This window comes from Molossus molossus, unplaced genomic scaffold (assembly GCF_014108415.1).
Source record: "Molossus molossus isolate mMolMol1 unplaced genomic scaffold, mMolMol1.p scaffold_m16_p_5, whole genome shotgun sequence".
NCBI classification, from domain to species: Eukaryota; Metazoa; Chordata; class Mammalia; order Chiroptera; family Molossidae; genus Molossus; species Molossus molossus.
In genome coordinates, this window is record NW_023425388.1 from 52,437,535 (window position 1) to 52,453,045 (window position 15,511).

At 46.9% G+C, this 15,511-nt stretch overlaps 1 protein-coding gene across 7 annotated transcripts in view; it reads left to right on the forward strand.

Annotated features, from left to right (window-relative positions):
- The window catches only part of LOC118617124 (LIM domain containing preferred translocation partner in lipoma), a 635,781-nt gene that overhangs the window by 52,672 nt on the left and 567,598 nt on the right, over positions 1-15,511 (forward strand). For 3 of the 7 annotated variants that reach the window (XM_036242751.1, XM_036242754.1, XM_036242753.1), the window contains one exon: positions 10,742-10,866. The exons of 2 other annotated variants lie outside the window; for them this stretch is intronic. The gene's annotated coding sequence lies outside the window, so the exon portion shown is untranslated. Of the gene's footprint in view, positions 1-10,493; positions 10,693-10,741; positions 10,867-15,511 lie in introns of all 7 variants that reach the window. 2 more of the 7 variants (XM_036242758.1, XM_036242757.1) reach the window with 1 other exon arrangement.

Sequence of the window (15,511 nt, forward strand, 5' to 3'; positions counted from 1 at the left end):
TCATTTAAGTGGTCTTTTTGTGAACTGGCTTATTTCACTTAGAATAACGTCATTGAGGTTGATCATGTCGTAGCGTGTGTCAGAATTCCCTTCTTTTTAAAGGATGGATGATGTTCCCTTGCATGTGTATACCTCCTTTTGCATCCATTTGGGTACTATTTGTTTTTAGTCTCCATTTTATGAAGGAAGAACCTGGGGCTTCGAGGGCTAAATCTCCCAAAGTCACGCTGTCAGCAGAGGAGCTGGGATTGGAACCCAGTAGTGTGATGTGACTTCTGAGTGCGTGTGATCAGGAACAAGCACATACTGGGTTTGAGCTGCCAGCCATGTGAAAAACCAGCAATTCTCAACTGGAGAGTGGCACCTCTTCACACTGTGACATTTCAGTAACAGGTGTTCTAAAGAAGTGTGCACAGGTATTTTCCTCTCTTTTGTATTGGCTTCTGGGAATCTCAGGGCCAAATCTGAAGACTTCTTGTAACAAATAGTGTGAAACTTTTGGCTCCTTTTTGGGTAACCCCCATCTGTTCTTTTCTTCACCTTATTTTTCCATCTTTCTTCCCAGTCTTTTCACTTAAAAAAAGTCATGTACTATGTGCCTCTTTTGTCAGGTACTGTAGATCCTTCCTGGAACCAGGCAAAACATATAAATCAGTGACATGCTTCCAGGTATTTTTGTTATTATGTCTAAGGAACAGCGGGTCTGTAGACAGAGACTGAAGATGCGAGTTTCTGACCTGGCTCTGCCGCTCACTCCGTGTATAACTCCAGCGGTGATGCAGGCTCCTTTCTGAGACTGGGTTTTCCCTCCTGGGAGATGGGGTTGTTGGCGGGGACAGCGCACATCTCTGCTGTGCTGCACCCTACACTAGGCGCTCTCCAGGACTTACCTCTTTCAGTTAGAAAAACACGACCCAGAGAAGTGAGCACACTCGCCCGAATCCTCCACCTCCTGCGTGCAAGCAGTAGTGCTCCATGCCTGACTCCGAGCCCAGCCTGTCAGCCACAGGTCTGCGCTACTTGCCCTTCAGCAGTCTGTAAAGTTTCTTTCATCCGTGGCATGGATTCGTCTAATTGTATTATATCTTTATTGGATTCCCACGTATGTGCCTTGTACTGTTCTGGGCGCCGATCCAGCACTGGGTTGAGAGTGAGTAGAAAAACACAGGAAACAATGATCCCTCAGAACTTGCATTCCAGTTGGGGTGTGTGGAGGAGGCAGATAACAAATGAATGCGTAAACAGGAGAGAATGGTAAGTGACACTCACGAGGACCCGCACAAGGCTCTCTGACTGAGGGGATGGAGGAGGGGCTCTGGGAAGAGATCCTTTGAGCTGAGACCTGAGGGACAGGGAGCCAGTCAGGGGAAGAGCATTGCAGGCAGGGGGCTCAGTCAATTCAAGAGCCGTGGAGTGAGAATGGGTTTGTGTTTGAGGAACAGAAGGAGCCCAGTGTGCAAGGAGGTAGTAGGGCGGCAGGGGAGGAAGCCTGAGACAGGAGTGGGGAGGGGCTGGTAGGTTTTAGTAAGCTAGAGCGGAGGCTGGGACCTGAGTCTAAGTGTGATGGGAAACTACTTGAGTGATGTTTTACCAGATCTTTATGGCGACTGTGGGGAGAAGTGGATTGCTAGGAGAGGCACGAAGGTTAGGAGGAGACTGTTGTAATTACCCAGGTGGGAGGTGGTGGTTATTTTGATTAGGGTAGTAGAAGTAGGGCCAGAGAGGAGGGGCTGAGTTCATGCCATGTTTTGGAGGGATTGTCTACAAGATGTCAAGTGCAGTATTTTTCAAAGAAGCGTCCAGGTCAATAGGCAGGACTCTTGGAGACCCTAGCAGAGGTGAAAACATGTACAGTGAGGGGTGCACAGACTTGCAGCTGATCTGGACTAAGGAGTCTGTGTGCTCCCCACTTTGGTTTCTAACCTTGAGCTTCTGGCCAATGAATGGAGGGCCGTGGCTTCCTGCCTCTGACTTCCTGGCTGAGAGCTGCTGGAATGCCCCCAAATAAGCCCTGCAGAACAGGCCGCTTCCTCTGCTCTCCCTGGGTATTTGTATAAAGCATTCTTTCCCACCAAGAATATGGAGTATTCAGAGTGGTGTTGACTTTATGGGCCATATTTAACTTCGTGTTTTTCCTTGATGTGTCGTCTGTTCTTGTAGAGATTCCTGCCTCCAGTGAACTCCCTGGTGAGGGGCCTTTGACGAAGCAACCTGTCAGATGGGTCTGGAAGGCTTAGTGGGAGCCCAGATGAGCTGGGGCTTCAAACCCCACCTTGGTTTGAGGGCTCTGGTCCAAGGGCACCCCCAGACCCCCTCATTGACATGGGATTTACACTTGCGGCCCTTGCCTGCTCCCTGTAATTCCTTCTCGTGTGTCGGGCTTTCCAGTGCGTGCTCCACCTTTCAGTGGATAAACCGGTTTCAGAGACGCAGGCGATGTGGTGAGAATCCAAGACTCCGGATAGAGCCTTGTGCTCTGGCCACCAGGCCAACGTGACCTCCCGGGTGGCCTCATGCCCTTGGTGCTCGTGGCCGTCTTGTACTACACTCAGCCTGAGCTGAGAGATGCTCAGAGAGCACCCATTCAGGCATCCGAACTTCAACTTCACTCTTGAGGCTTCTTCACACACTCCTCTTCCCATAATTAGCAGTCTGTAGATACCGGGTTTTTTTTTTTTTTTTTTAAAGATTCTTTAATATCATCTCTTAAAAACAGTGTTTTATTTTTTGCTCATTCGAATGTCTTTAAAAATGTTCTTTCATTCGTTTAGTCAACAAACATCTATTGAGTTCTTACTGTATGCCAGGCATTGTGCTAGGTGCTGGGGATGCATTCGGAGATAATTGGAGGCGTCTGGAAGGGGAGTGATAATTACAGCACAGTGAGGGATATATAAAGAGCTAGAAATAGCACCGTGAATAACATCTACGAACAAATTGCCTTTTTTTTTTTTCCTTTTGGATTATTCCCTATTGTATATTGCCCAGAGTGGGATTACTGGGTCATTTAAAAGATGAAAACAATTTGGCACAAAAAGATGTAATGACCGGCCTGGGGAATACAGCTCAATTTTCATCAGGGGGGAAAAATGGTTGACAACTCCAGATTTAGATTCTTTACCAGGAGGATCAGGCAGTTTTTCTACTACCCCTATCGACATGGCGCCTTTCAGAGGGACCACCTATCCTAAACACATCAGCCTGCATGTAGAAACACATAGTTCTATATTTGATCTCACAAGTAAATTGTTAATTCTCACAAGAACCTCGCTCTGTAAGTATGATTGTTTCCGTTTTAGGAATGAGGAAGCTGTGCCTTCGTTAAAGAAAAGAACTGGCAAAGGCTTGAATAGTCAATTTGTGGAGATCCCAAGAACCACGTACAGGCCTTTGGATTCTGTGACTCCCATCCTGTTCTCTATGCGCTGCTCACCAATGAGGGGAAGCCTATGCTCCACCAGGGCCTAGAATTCCTTTAGTGAGCTATCGGGGTGCTTCTCAGGAAGATCAGGATCTGTGAAATGGGTACAGAAGTCCTAACCTCCAAAATCATTGCCAGGGAACAGTGCCTCTCTATACTTTGACCTGAAAAGACCTGAAGGCCTGCTATCCTTGATTTTGGCCCAGGTTCTGTAAGGTTAATAATGCCCTTAGCACTGGAGCCCAGAATCGCAAGTAGAGCTGAAACCATGCCACGGTTCTGCTTTGAAACATTTGTTGTTTCCCTGGTACAGTCCCTGACGATAAGTTTATTTAGTTTGTTATTTATAATGTTTTCCTAGTATTTGGGGCATTAAATAAAAACTGCTCCTGGAACCCAGGGCCCATCATAACCAGAGAGCAGTGTGTACCTGCAGTACACGCTCCTGTGCATTCGTCCCTCATCGGCCTCAGTCCATGTCCCTCCTCACAACGCCTGCGTCGGCTCCCTTCGTGCTTTAGTTCATGCTGTTCCTTTCGCCCCAGTGAGCCTCTCCCATTCCATCTACAGACCTCCTGCTGCTTCTGTCAGCTTCTGCACAGATGGCGCTTTCTGAGTGAAGTGATCCCCGATCATCTACTCCCCACCCTCCATGTTCCCCACCATCCACCCTCCACACTCCACCCTCCACGCTACCCACCATCCACCTGCCACCCTCCACGCTCTCCACCATCCACCCTCCACCATCCACCCTCCACCATCCACCCTCCACCCACCACGCTCTCCACCCTCCACCCTCCACCCTCTCCACCATCCACCCTCCACCCTCCACGCTCTCCACCATCCACTCTCCACCATCCACTCTCCACCATCCACCCTCCACCCTCCACGCTCTCCACCATCCACTCTCCACCATCCACCCTCCACCCTCCACGCTCTCCACCATCCACCCTCCACCATCCACTCCACCCACCACGCTCTCCACCCTCCACCCTCCACCATCCACCCTCCACCATCCACCCTCCACCCACCACGCTCTCCACCCTCCACCCTCCACCCTCTCCACCATCCACCCTCCACCCTCCACGCTCTCCACCATCCACTCTCCACCATCCACCCTCCACCATCCACCCTCCACCCACCACGCTCTCCACCCTCCACCCTCCACCATCCACCCTCCACCATCCACCCTCCACCCACCACGCTCTCCACCCTCCACCCTCCACCATCCACCCTCCACCATCCACCCTCCACCCACCACGCTCTCCACCCTCCACCCTCCACCCTCTCCACCATCCACCCTCCACCCTCCACGCTCTCCACCATCCACTCTCCACCATCCACTCTCCACCATCCACCCTCCACCCTCCACGCTCTCCACCATCCACTCTCCACCATCCACCCTCCACCCTCCACGCTCTCCACCATCCACTCTCCACCATCCACCCTCCATCCTCCATGCTCCCCACCATCCACCCTCCACACTCCCCACCATCCACCCTCCAAGCTCTCCACCCTCCATACTCCACCCTCCACGCTCTCCACCATCCACCCTCCACCCTCCATGCTCTCCACCATCCACCCTCCATCCTCCACGCTCTCCACCATCCACCCTCCATCCTCCATGCTCCCCACCATCCACCCTCCACGCTCCCCACCATCCACCCTCCACGCTCTCCACCCTCCATACTCCACCCTCCATGCTCTCCACCATCCACTCTCCACCCTCCACGCTCCCCACCATCCATCCTCCACGCTCTCCACCCTCCATACTCCACCCTCCATGCTCTCCACCATCCACCCTCCACCCTCCACACTCTCCATCATCCACCCTCCACCCTCCATGCTCTCCACCATCCACCCTCCACCCTCCTCGCTCTCCACCATCCACCCTCCACGCTCTCCACCATCCACCCTCCACGCTCTCCACCATCCACCCTCCACCGTCCACGCTCTCCACCATCCAACCTCCACCCTCCATGCTCTCCACCATCCACCCTCCACCCTCCTCGCTCTCCACCATCCACCCTCCACGCTCTCCACCATCCACCCTCCACCCTCCATGCTCCACCGTCCACAGTCCCCCACACTAGAAGGGATCTCTCTGTTCTTTCTCCAGCTAACTCACTTCACAATGGGCTGTGAGGCAATAGGGAAACTTTGTGGTGCTTATAAACATAGGATCTGGATTCATATTTTGGCTGTGATACTTCTTAGCTGTGTGATCTGTCAGGGTAGTTAACCTGATTGGGCTCCAGTTTCCTCATCTGTCACATAGGTATAAATAATCACACCAAGTCATAGGACTGTGATGAGGATTTGTACTATTATCTGTCCCTCTTCTAAGGCACCTGCCTTCTCCTACTATGTGGATATCTTAGCTCCTTCCCTACTGGGAGCTCCTTCCGGGCAGGAAGGGAATCACACCTTCCCTGTGTCTTTGACACATGGGGCCTGCTACAAAGGCCCCTTTAAGGAAGGGATTTCACACAACTTAACTGGTGACGTCAGTGCAGCTCATTCCTAGTGAGAAGTTCCAGTCACATGGTGTCAGGCCTGGCTGGGCGCTTTAAGGTGTGGAGTTTGGGGCATGCACAGTACTTGCTGGATAGGCCCCTGGCTCCTGCCTCTTTAGTGAGAAGAAAGAGGCCAGGGTCTGTGTTCAGCCTGTTCTTCTCACTTACCAAGTTGGGTAGTGCTGCCACTTCCCTGAAAGTAGAGTGGAAATTCTGCTTGGAACATAGTATTTCGTTTCTCTCCTGGGTCTTCCATAGGTGAGAAGTCCAGACTAGAGGAAAGGGTCCCTGGAGTTTAGGGGTTGGAAACTCTGAGCCTCCTATTCTTCTGACTCCTCTGTGGGTGGTGCTTTCGGAGGAAGCTCTGCTTCAGACTCCCGCCACTGCTGTGCTGAGCCCTGACCTCAGACGGCGATTCCATTCCTAAAAGGATAATGCTGCCATTTAACTTGCTCTTGAGAGTCATTTCTCAAAATGCAGTACCCATGAGCCTCCAGATCCAAGTATTTGAGGCTGGTGCACAGGTCCTCCATGATCTGGCTGCAACATACCTTTCCAGCCTCATGTTCCACCGCATCCCTCCTTGTGCGTGGCCGATGGTTTCAGCAGATTAGTTACTTTCCCTGAGAACACCCTGAACTCATCCTCCTCAAGGCCTTAGCACATCGCGTTCCCTGGGCCTATCTCCTCCCCCGCATACGTGGAAATCCTCTTGGGTGTTCATGCTCAGCTTAGAAGTCATCTGCAGAGCTTTTCCTGACCCTCAACGTGACATTGCATGTACGTAGGCTTTGCACGCTTTTCTGTCTTTTTGTGTATTTGAGCACATCTCCAGTGAGGTTATGAGCCCTTGGAGAGTTCAAGGCACGTCTAACTAAGCACCTACACCTGCTAGGTCCATACCTGTGCCTTACTAAGGACAGGAGGTGCTAACAGGGTCTGTTTTATGCACCGCCGAATGCGAGGCACATGACATCCTGTTAGCTAACAGTTGTGTCTGAGCGGTATTCAGAAGCTCATAATAGGGTTACTGGTGATTTGTCTGATTGTGAGCCCAGCCGTTTGAATTGGCCTGATGTCAGCTCATTGCTAACCTTTCTCAGGCCTGCTTCCCATATACCCCGCAGATGTGTGCTTCGTGCCAGGGCTCTGAGCTTATCCCACTGAGGAGCATGACAGGAAGATGGAATTCAGGAAGGATCTGTCTGCTTCTGATGTGAACACTGTTTTTTAATTTGGAAGTTCAGCCTTAATTTTTTTTATCCCAAAGCTCCTCAAAATGTGAAAATAGCAGAAAGTTTTTTTCGTTTGTTTGTTTTTTTAAGGTATATTTCTGCCTCTAGCAGAATAGCTGTCCCTAGTATGGTTGTATGTGCAAAGCTATAAAACCTGTACCATGGAGCTTTATTTAGAAGACCAGGGTTCAAGTCCTGGCTTTCCAGTTTCCTAGTTCCAAAACCTTGCCTGAGCTCCCTGACTCTCAGTTTCCTCAATGGGTAATTGGGAAATCTTTCTCATAGGGTTGATGAACGGTTAAACGAGGTTTTGGACATTAAATTGGGATTTTTACTGCTGTATGGTTCACAAACGGAGTTTGAAGGCCATTTTTAAATAGCAGTTCCAAAAAGTTTGCTTTGGGAGGAAAATGCTCGGATGTTTAAGTTTATTTTATTTTCTTGAATGACTAAATAAATGAATGTATAGTCAGGGGACATACAGTATCTAACAGCCTCAGGGAACACCCAGGGGTTGTAAGACTGAGTTATAGTTCATATAATTAGAACCACAGAACCATATGCTTTGAGACATTATAGAAACCTTAGCAGTCAAGGTTCTAATGCACACTCTGTGCCAGCCGGAGCTGGGCATGCTGGATAAGGAATCCCTGGACATGATTACATACCCCCTGATAGGTAGGTGGCAATAGCCTCATGTTGCAGACAGGACAGCTTGAGTTCAGAGAGGGTAAATTGCTTACACAAGTCCAATATCAAGTCTTGAATTTCATCCTGTACTCATGACGTTCTCCAGAAATCCTTTCTATTTACAGATGTGATGAGACCTGCCTTTACTTTGTTGATCTTTCATCCTTGCCATCCCGGGGCAGGCCCTCATTCCAGGCTAGATAAAGCAGGGGATATCGGCACTCTTGATGTCTCATAACTTGATTAATGAATAGATGAGTGTCTTGACTTTTCCTGCCAAGAATCTGCTCATTTTGAACTTCTTTGACTGTACTCATCCATCAGCCTTTCTTTCCTTTTTCTCCCTTTTTGGGGGAGATATTTGCCTTTGCCCATCTCTGCTTTTGAGGTTAGGAGTGTATTTGAAGAGGACTTTTTATTTTCTTTGAAAAAATTATGGATGGAAAATTCATTGAGTATTTCCCCCAACCATGTGGTGGTGGGAGGAGGACGGGCTAGGAGTTAGGAGCCATGGTACTCATCTTGATGCTGTCACTGGCCAGTGAGGGGACTTCGAGTCAACCCCTCCTTTTCCTGTCGGGGTCCCAGTGTCTTCATCTGTAAAAAATGATGGCACTACGGGATGACTCCTAAGATTTTAAAATTCTGCATGTTTTATGGTGTCAACACCATCCATTTTGCTGAGCCGCGTAATTCTGCAGCTGTTTCTCTGATACTTTTCAATCTTTAGATTTAATCTATTCAACAATGTATAATTTTTTAAAGGGAAGCTTTTATAGACACTTCTGAAATATAAAGGTGGTGGTGGGGGATAAATGGATGTTAAAAAATAGAAAACAACCAATTAAATAGTATATAGCATGTAATTCTCCTTGGAAACTTACCATGAAATTGAGGAGCACTTTAACAACTGGTAATTTAAATTGCATTTGAACTCTGTTAATCGTTTGTTTGCATGGGAACTTCAATCATTTCACAGCGGTTCTTGAGCAAAGCTGCTTGTTCTCTTTATGGAAAAGAAGAAAAAAAAAATATTAAAAGAGAAGTTGATTATGGAAAAGGGAGGCCACTTTCATTTATGCGTGGAGGGAAGCTGGCAAGTGTGGGAGAGTGCCCTGGGGCCAAGTGGGAGAGTCTTGCTTTCAGCGCCGTTTAGACACCTGGGAAGTGAGAAATCTGGGATCTCAGACCTCTTTAGTGGGAATTATAGAAACTGTTCTGATTTATCCCCCTTTGCAAGCAGAAGCATAGGTTTCCTGGGCCTCGGGGTGGGGCTGTCTTTTGTTTTCCGTGGGATGGCACTGTCCACAGGGCCGGTGCTGGCCTCCTCAGCAAGTTTGAAATTATGCCTTTCTCTCATGTCAGTGGAATGGCTATGAGAATCCTAATGTCCTTGAAAACCACGAGCTCTCAGGAAACTCATTGCTCTGCTGGGCTCATCTTGATTATGCTCCATTTTTTAAATTTAATTTCTTTCTGCTGTCGGGCTATACTGGGAGAGCTTTGATGCAGGTGTTCAGAGACCTGGGTGTGGAATTGGGATTTTGCTCCAAAGCTGATTGTGTGACCAAGGGCAAGTCCCTCTGCCCAACGAGTCTCCCTGCCCTCTGTCAAAGTGGTGGTAAGTGGGTCCAGTGGAAAAGTCCTGGCCTGGAGCCCTGGCCTGCCTGACACTCGTGGTGGGCTCCTGGAGTGGCCACCTTCCTTTTCTGGCCCCAGCTTCTCCTCCTGGCGGCCGGAAGAGTCGAGGTGGGTCATTTTTTAAAGTCCCTCATCTTTTATCTTGTATTTTATTTAAATACTGTATGAGGAAATATACGTGGAACAATTGTATGACTGATTTAATAATATTTAAAATAATGACAATGAAAATAGGACTAGTAGTTTTTCTAGTATGTGGATTTCTCCTGCATATAAAAGACACATTGAATGCAGCCAGCTGCTTTGACATCTGTGTGTGTTGGAATATGTGTTGTATCATCCTTAGCAAAATAGTAATAGCTCTTAATTAAGTGAAACCTGTAATGAGGGCTTACTGGGAAGGGTCAGGTTGTCTCGCTGTCTGCTCCTCACTCGCTCTTACTTTGCCGGCAATGGAATTCAGGTTCAGGGGGCTTGCTAGCTCCTATCCTTAGAAATTTGTCTGCGGGTTCAGTCTCCAGTCAGGGCACATATGGAAGACAACTAATCAATGATTCTCTCTCACCTCTCTCTCTAAAATCAATAAAAACATATATCCTTGGGTGAGGATTTAAAAATTAATTAATTCATTAAATATACATTTGGGGGTCTCAAAATTTGAGATTCTGATTCAATGAGTCTGGAAAAAGTTCTGAAAGCTGTATCTTCAAAGAAACACCAAAAGAACTCTCCAAATGATGCCTGTTAATGAGTATGTTCAGTCTGTGAAAATTCATTAAGTTTATACTTATAATATAGGCATTTTTCTTTATGTATATTATGTTTCAATAAAACAGCATTTTTCTTGATATTAAAAAAAAAATTATCTGCGGATTCATATTCCTTGTTTCTTTTTATTTGTTGTAGTTCAGATTTTGCTGTTAATTTTTTTCTTGCCTAAAATGTATCTAATTAATTGATCTCTCTCTCATCTCTGATATTACCATGAAGCCGTTTCCCCAGGAGAGCTGAGGATGAACACTGGAATACTGGCATTCTCTTTCCTCACCATTCTGAGACAGATGGGTGAAATAAAATCGCCAGGAGTTGATTGGGGGCTTAGGAGGAAGAGATGTGTGGGTCTCAAGCCCGGCATCATTCTCCATGTGGCCTAGTCAGCGAGTTCATAAACCCCAAAGTTCTAAAGCAGGTAAGGTTCTAGAGATTCATGAGCAACTTTCTTCTCCATTTTTCCACAGGCGGGATCATTGAGGCTCAGGAACAGAACTGAAGACGGGATCCACTGTCCTGATTCTCAGTTTAGGGCTTTTTCCCATTGTTCTACTGGGCACTCGTTGGAGGGAAGATATTTATTTCTCAATTGGTGAGTCTTATGCAGAAAAGAAGACTTTTTCTTTTTGTAATCAATGTGCATGTTTTAATGTCTCAAAAATCAGTGTTTTCATTTAAGGAAAGCATGGACTAAGAGCTGGAGATGAACCGAAATGTTCTCTCTTTTTTTTCTTAAGTTAATTTCATTGGCAATGGATGCAATATAATAATGCTAATAAAATGTGTGGCAAAGAAAAGGCAGGACTCAGCTCTTGGAAGCTGGCATGAAGAGAGATTGGAAGAAAATTTGGAGTAATGATGACTTCCGGTTGCTGATGATTGTATCGCGTCTTTCTTTCTCCTTTGGCCTGGAGGGAAGTGTTCTTGAAATTGAAAGAGCAAAATAAAAATGTCAATGAACAGTCTTATGGATGTGGGTAAGGGAGGAAAGGAATATTACTGAGTGGCCCTCGTTTACCCCTGTGTAAGGTGCTGCTTCTGTTATTTCATTTTATTTTCACAACAATCCTTTGAGGTAGGGGAGGCTAACTTTGCTTAGGCAAAGAGTTGAACACTGTCTCAAAGGGTCTGCTAGGGCTCCATTGGGATCTGAGTTTGAATCCTGTTGCACATTCAGAAAGGGGAATGGTGACCAGGTAAGCTAAGCTTTCCCTTGTGTTTTGGAATTTCTTTGTGTTTAGGGGGTAGAATAGAACATCATGCTTTAGAAAAGAGAGGTGGTAAAAAAGAATCAGTGGTGTGGGATACCCTGGGCTGTTGGGGGCACTTGAGAAAAATAGCTGGGTAATTCTGGGAAAGGCTTCTATTTAGAATTCTTGATCTGTGGTTTCCATCCTGAGGGCCAGTCTGTCTGTGCCCCACGCACTGGCCTCACACTGAATGAACAAGACGGCTTACCATGTTCATGAAGCAGTTTTCCAAAACAAAACACATGCTGCTGTGATTGGTACAACTGGACTTCATTTAGAAGTGTGGTTCAGCTTATAGTTACATTTTGTCCCTCTTTCTTCTCTCTTAAAAGAACAGTGGCCTTTCTGTGTGCCTATAGATTTGCATAAGATAAAAGACTGGAAACCTCTGCTTTGACTCTTAAACAGGTTAGCCTGTGAAATTTCAAACATGGTCTTGAATGCTTTGCCCCCAGCATACACTTTAAGCATCAAATGTGAATCTTTGTTACCTGTTCTACTTTGATTTTTTTTTTCAGTGTTTGAAATTAAATGGTGATGAATATGAAGCCTTGCTTTTGGATTAAAAAAAAATCTAGTGTGTAGTGACAGCATAGGAGAGAGAACCTAAACAGGAGTGAGCTGGGAGGGACGCAGAAGTTTTTGCCGTCTGTGAGCTAGCTATGAGCCCCGTGGCTTCTGTGCTCTAGAACACGGATGCAGGCTTAGGCTGCATTGGATAGAGTGTGTCACCTCCAACCAAGTGGGTGGGGAAACCAGCGAGCTCAGAGGTGATGTGGGCTCAGGCCCCGTTTGAGCAGGACACAGCTATGTCTCTGTTCTTATCCTTGCTCCACCCTCTTCTGTGCGTTGGCTTTGTTGTCAGAATGTTTCACCTCATGGTCAGGAGATGGCTGCTCACTGCAACCGGGGCTGCAGGCCACCTCCTTGCCATCGGGGGAAGGGAGCTCTGCCTGCCATCTCCCCACAGACGTGGGTAACTGTGTACTTCTGCACGAGTTGCCAAGGCCACGAGGAGGACACTATGCTAATTGGCACATGTGAACTGGGGCTCTGCTCTGAATCTTGAACCAATCCCATCCCGACCTTATGGCAGCTATACAGTGGAGATCTGGTGGTCCCTCGAAAGCATATCTGGGTGCTAATAGGAAGGGGACCGAGGACTAAAGCTATGTTGGTGACTATTAACCTTGTAACCCTCCTGTCAGAGCTCTTCTGGAGTGTCAGACTTTAGTCCTTGCTTCATCCTCTGAAAGGGACTTGAGCCAGCTGGACTGTCCACATGAGGATGACGGGAGGACTGGAAATGATGTCCCACCAGGAACTGTTAAGGAATGAAATCCTAGAGAAGATGGGATGCAGGGGATGTATGATTAGGGTCTTTAAGAGCAGAAAACAGTCCGAAGAGGGACAACACCTCTTGTTCACATGTTTTCCCCAGAGTCTAGTGGGATCTCTGGCACATGATTTGTGCACAGTGCATTTTCATAGGGAGAAAGAATAAAGCCCTTTCCCTGAGGGTGTTCCATCAGGCACTGGTTAACTCTCTGTTGGAGTGTTTTAGGAATTCTAGCACAGATGAAGCGAGACTGCATGATTTTATGAGAGTGAAGAAATGACCGATCAGAAAGAGGCTTTTGGGACATTATGGCTTAAAAAGTTTGTGAGTTCATAAAAAGCCAGTCAGTATGGTGGTGGGATGGGGTATCAGAAGTTCTTACAATGATTAGATGTGCAACCATAAAAGAACAAGGTCGTCTGTCTTCATTTCCCTGAACTGAGAATTAGGAATAATAATTATTGCTCTGTCTACCTCTCATGTTTGTTTAGAGCAAATGGGTCAACAGATGCCAAACTGTTTTTCAAACAATAAAGTGTGATCCATACATGATAGATTATTACAGTTGTTTAATTCTTTAGTTTAAAGACTCATCACGAATATACAGAAAAATAAGATGATCTAATATGCAGTCCCCAGCACCCTGCCTGGTGCATAGGATATGCTCAGTGTATGTCCTTTCTTCTAACCCTGCACCCCCACCCTCCTCAGGACTGGATGGGCACTGATTTGTTCTCAGTCTCGGAAAGGGGCTTGATCTAGAATCTTGCTTAATGATGGTGGTTGAAGTTGTATTATTATTACTTTTCATATTTATTTTTGTTCTGGACAGTAGGAGGTGGAGGGAGGTAGATTGGAGATGAAGCATCAATGCTTAAGAAATCCCCTAGAAGCTACAGTCTAGCTGGTTGGCTCTTGCTTTGTTTGATTACCTTCTGCTCCAGGCGTGACTTACCCAGTGGGAGTCAGGAAGGAAATTATTTCCCTCTGTTGATACTAGTGTACAATTGCTGATGGTAGCCAAGGGCTTTGAGTTTTAATATTTCCTCTTTGGTTCTCAGAAGAATCAGGTATTGGTCTCTGCCGGAAGCAAAGCATTTGGTCACTTCCACTTGACCTTCAGAGGTGAATGTCTTGAGTCCCTACAATTATCTGATCAAATGTTTTTTGGGCATGTGTGACCGACCATCTGCTTAGTCAGCTTTTGTTGCTTCTATATTATTGCTTCAGAAATTACAACAGGACTTGCTGGGTCTGAACAAGGACCCATCTAGCCTCCTGAGGCTCTGTGGCCCTTCTGCAGCCCAAGGATGTCTTGTATGAGGTATTGTCTATTCATGAAAGTAAAAGACAAAGCTCGCTCTCTCTCTCTCTCTCTCTCTCTCTCTCTCTCTCTCTCTCTCTCTCTCTCATTTTTTACCTCCTAATTCCACATCTTCTATATCCTGACCTGAGCACAGTGGAGATACCTCTATCTTGAGAAGGGCGTGGGAGGTCAGAGGAATTCTCAGGTCTTTTCTTATTGGATTACTGTGCAATAGACAGGGTCTGATGCTAAATGCATGGGGAGCCTCATGAGTCCTTTGTAAATTCCTGCCAAGTATCTGCCCCTGGCTCACAGCAAGTGTTCTGTGCCCTGATCTCAGTGTTTGTCTGGATGTCAGTGAACCTCAGGATCTTTAGGACACCACAGTGAATTAGGCATGGTCCCTGATCTTGAGAAGCTCAGTCAGACAGAAAAACATATACATGAGAATGAAATACACCTTAGGAAAGTATTATTTACAATGTACATTCATTAAGCACCAGATCTGTTTCAGGTCTCACATCAGGTGCTTGGGAAATCAAGGTAAGTAATTTATAGTCTTAGAGCTCATGGGGCTTAGATGAAAGGTTGGGAGAGTGGAAATCATTGGAAACATTGGGAAAAGTTTCAGGGGGAGAAGAGCTGATCTCAGAACTTCTCAGTGAGCCGTGGAGCCTTATGACATAAGCCCAGGGGGTAGGCCAGGAGGGCCTGTGGGCGTAGTTTGGCTCACTATGGCTGGGCGGGTTCTAAGGGTGGACTTAGCTGATAGCAAAATACAGCTGGGCAGGTAAGGAGTCTCTCGTCTTGCATGTGTGGTTCCGTCTCTAGTTCATTCCAATCAATGGATTATAGCTAGAAGTGACGTTTGACTTGGGACCTCATTACCATTTCCATGGCCATCTCTGTGTGACCAGAGCATGCCTGGGTTAATGCCACCAAACTAGAAGCCATCTCTGCATTCTGGGGCACAAAGTTTCCTTTTGAGAGTTTCTGATAGTGACTCTCTTATAGTCTACTCCCCAGGCCTCATGAGCAGTTCTGGAGTTGGTAGGGGCCATTAAAATAATCGCAAACTTAGATGCTGTCTTAATTATCTATTGCTGCATAACAAATTACCCCAAATATAGCACCTTAAAACAAGAAACCTTTATTGTCTCCCAGTCTCTGTGAGTCAGGCATCGGGAGCACTTAGATGGGTGTCTCAAGGTCTCTCCTGAGGTTGCAGTCTGGGTGCCGGATCTGCGGTTTCCTTCGAAGGCTCAGTGAGGAAGGGGGTGGGGGGAATTATACCAAACTCACTCCCAGGATTGTGGGCAGGATTCAGTTCCTCACTGGTGGT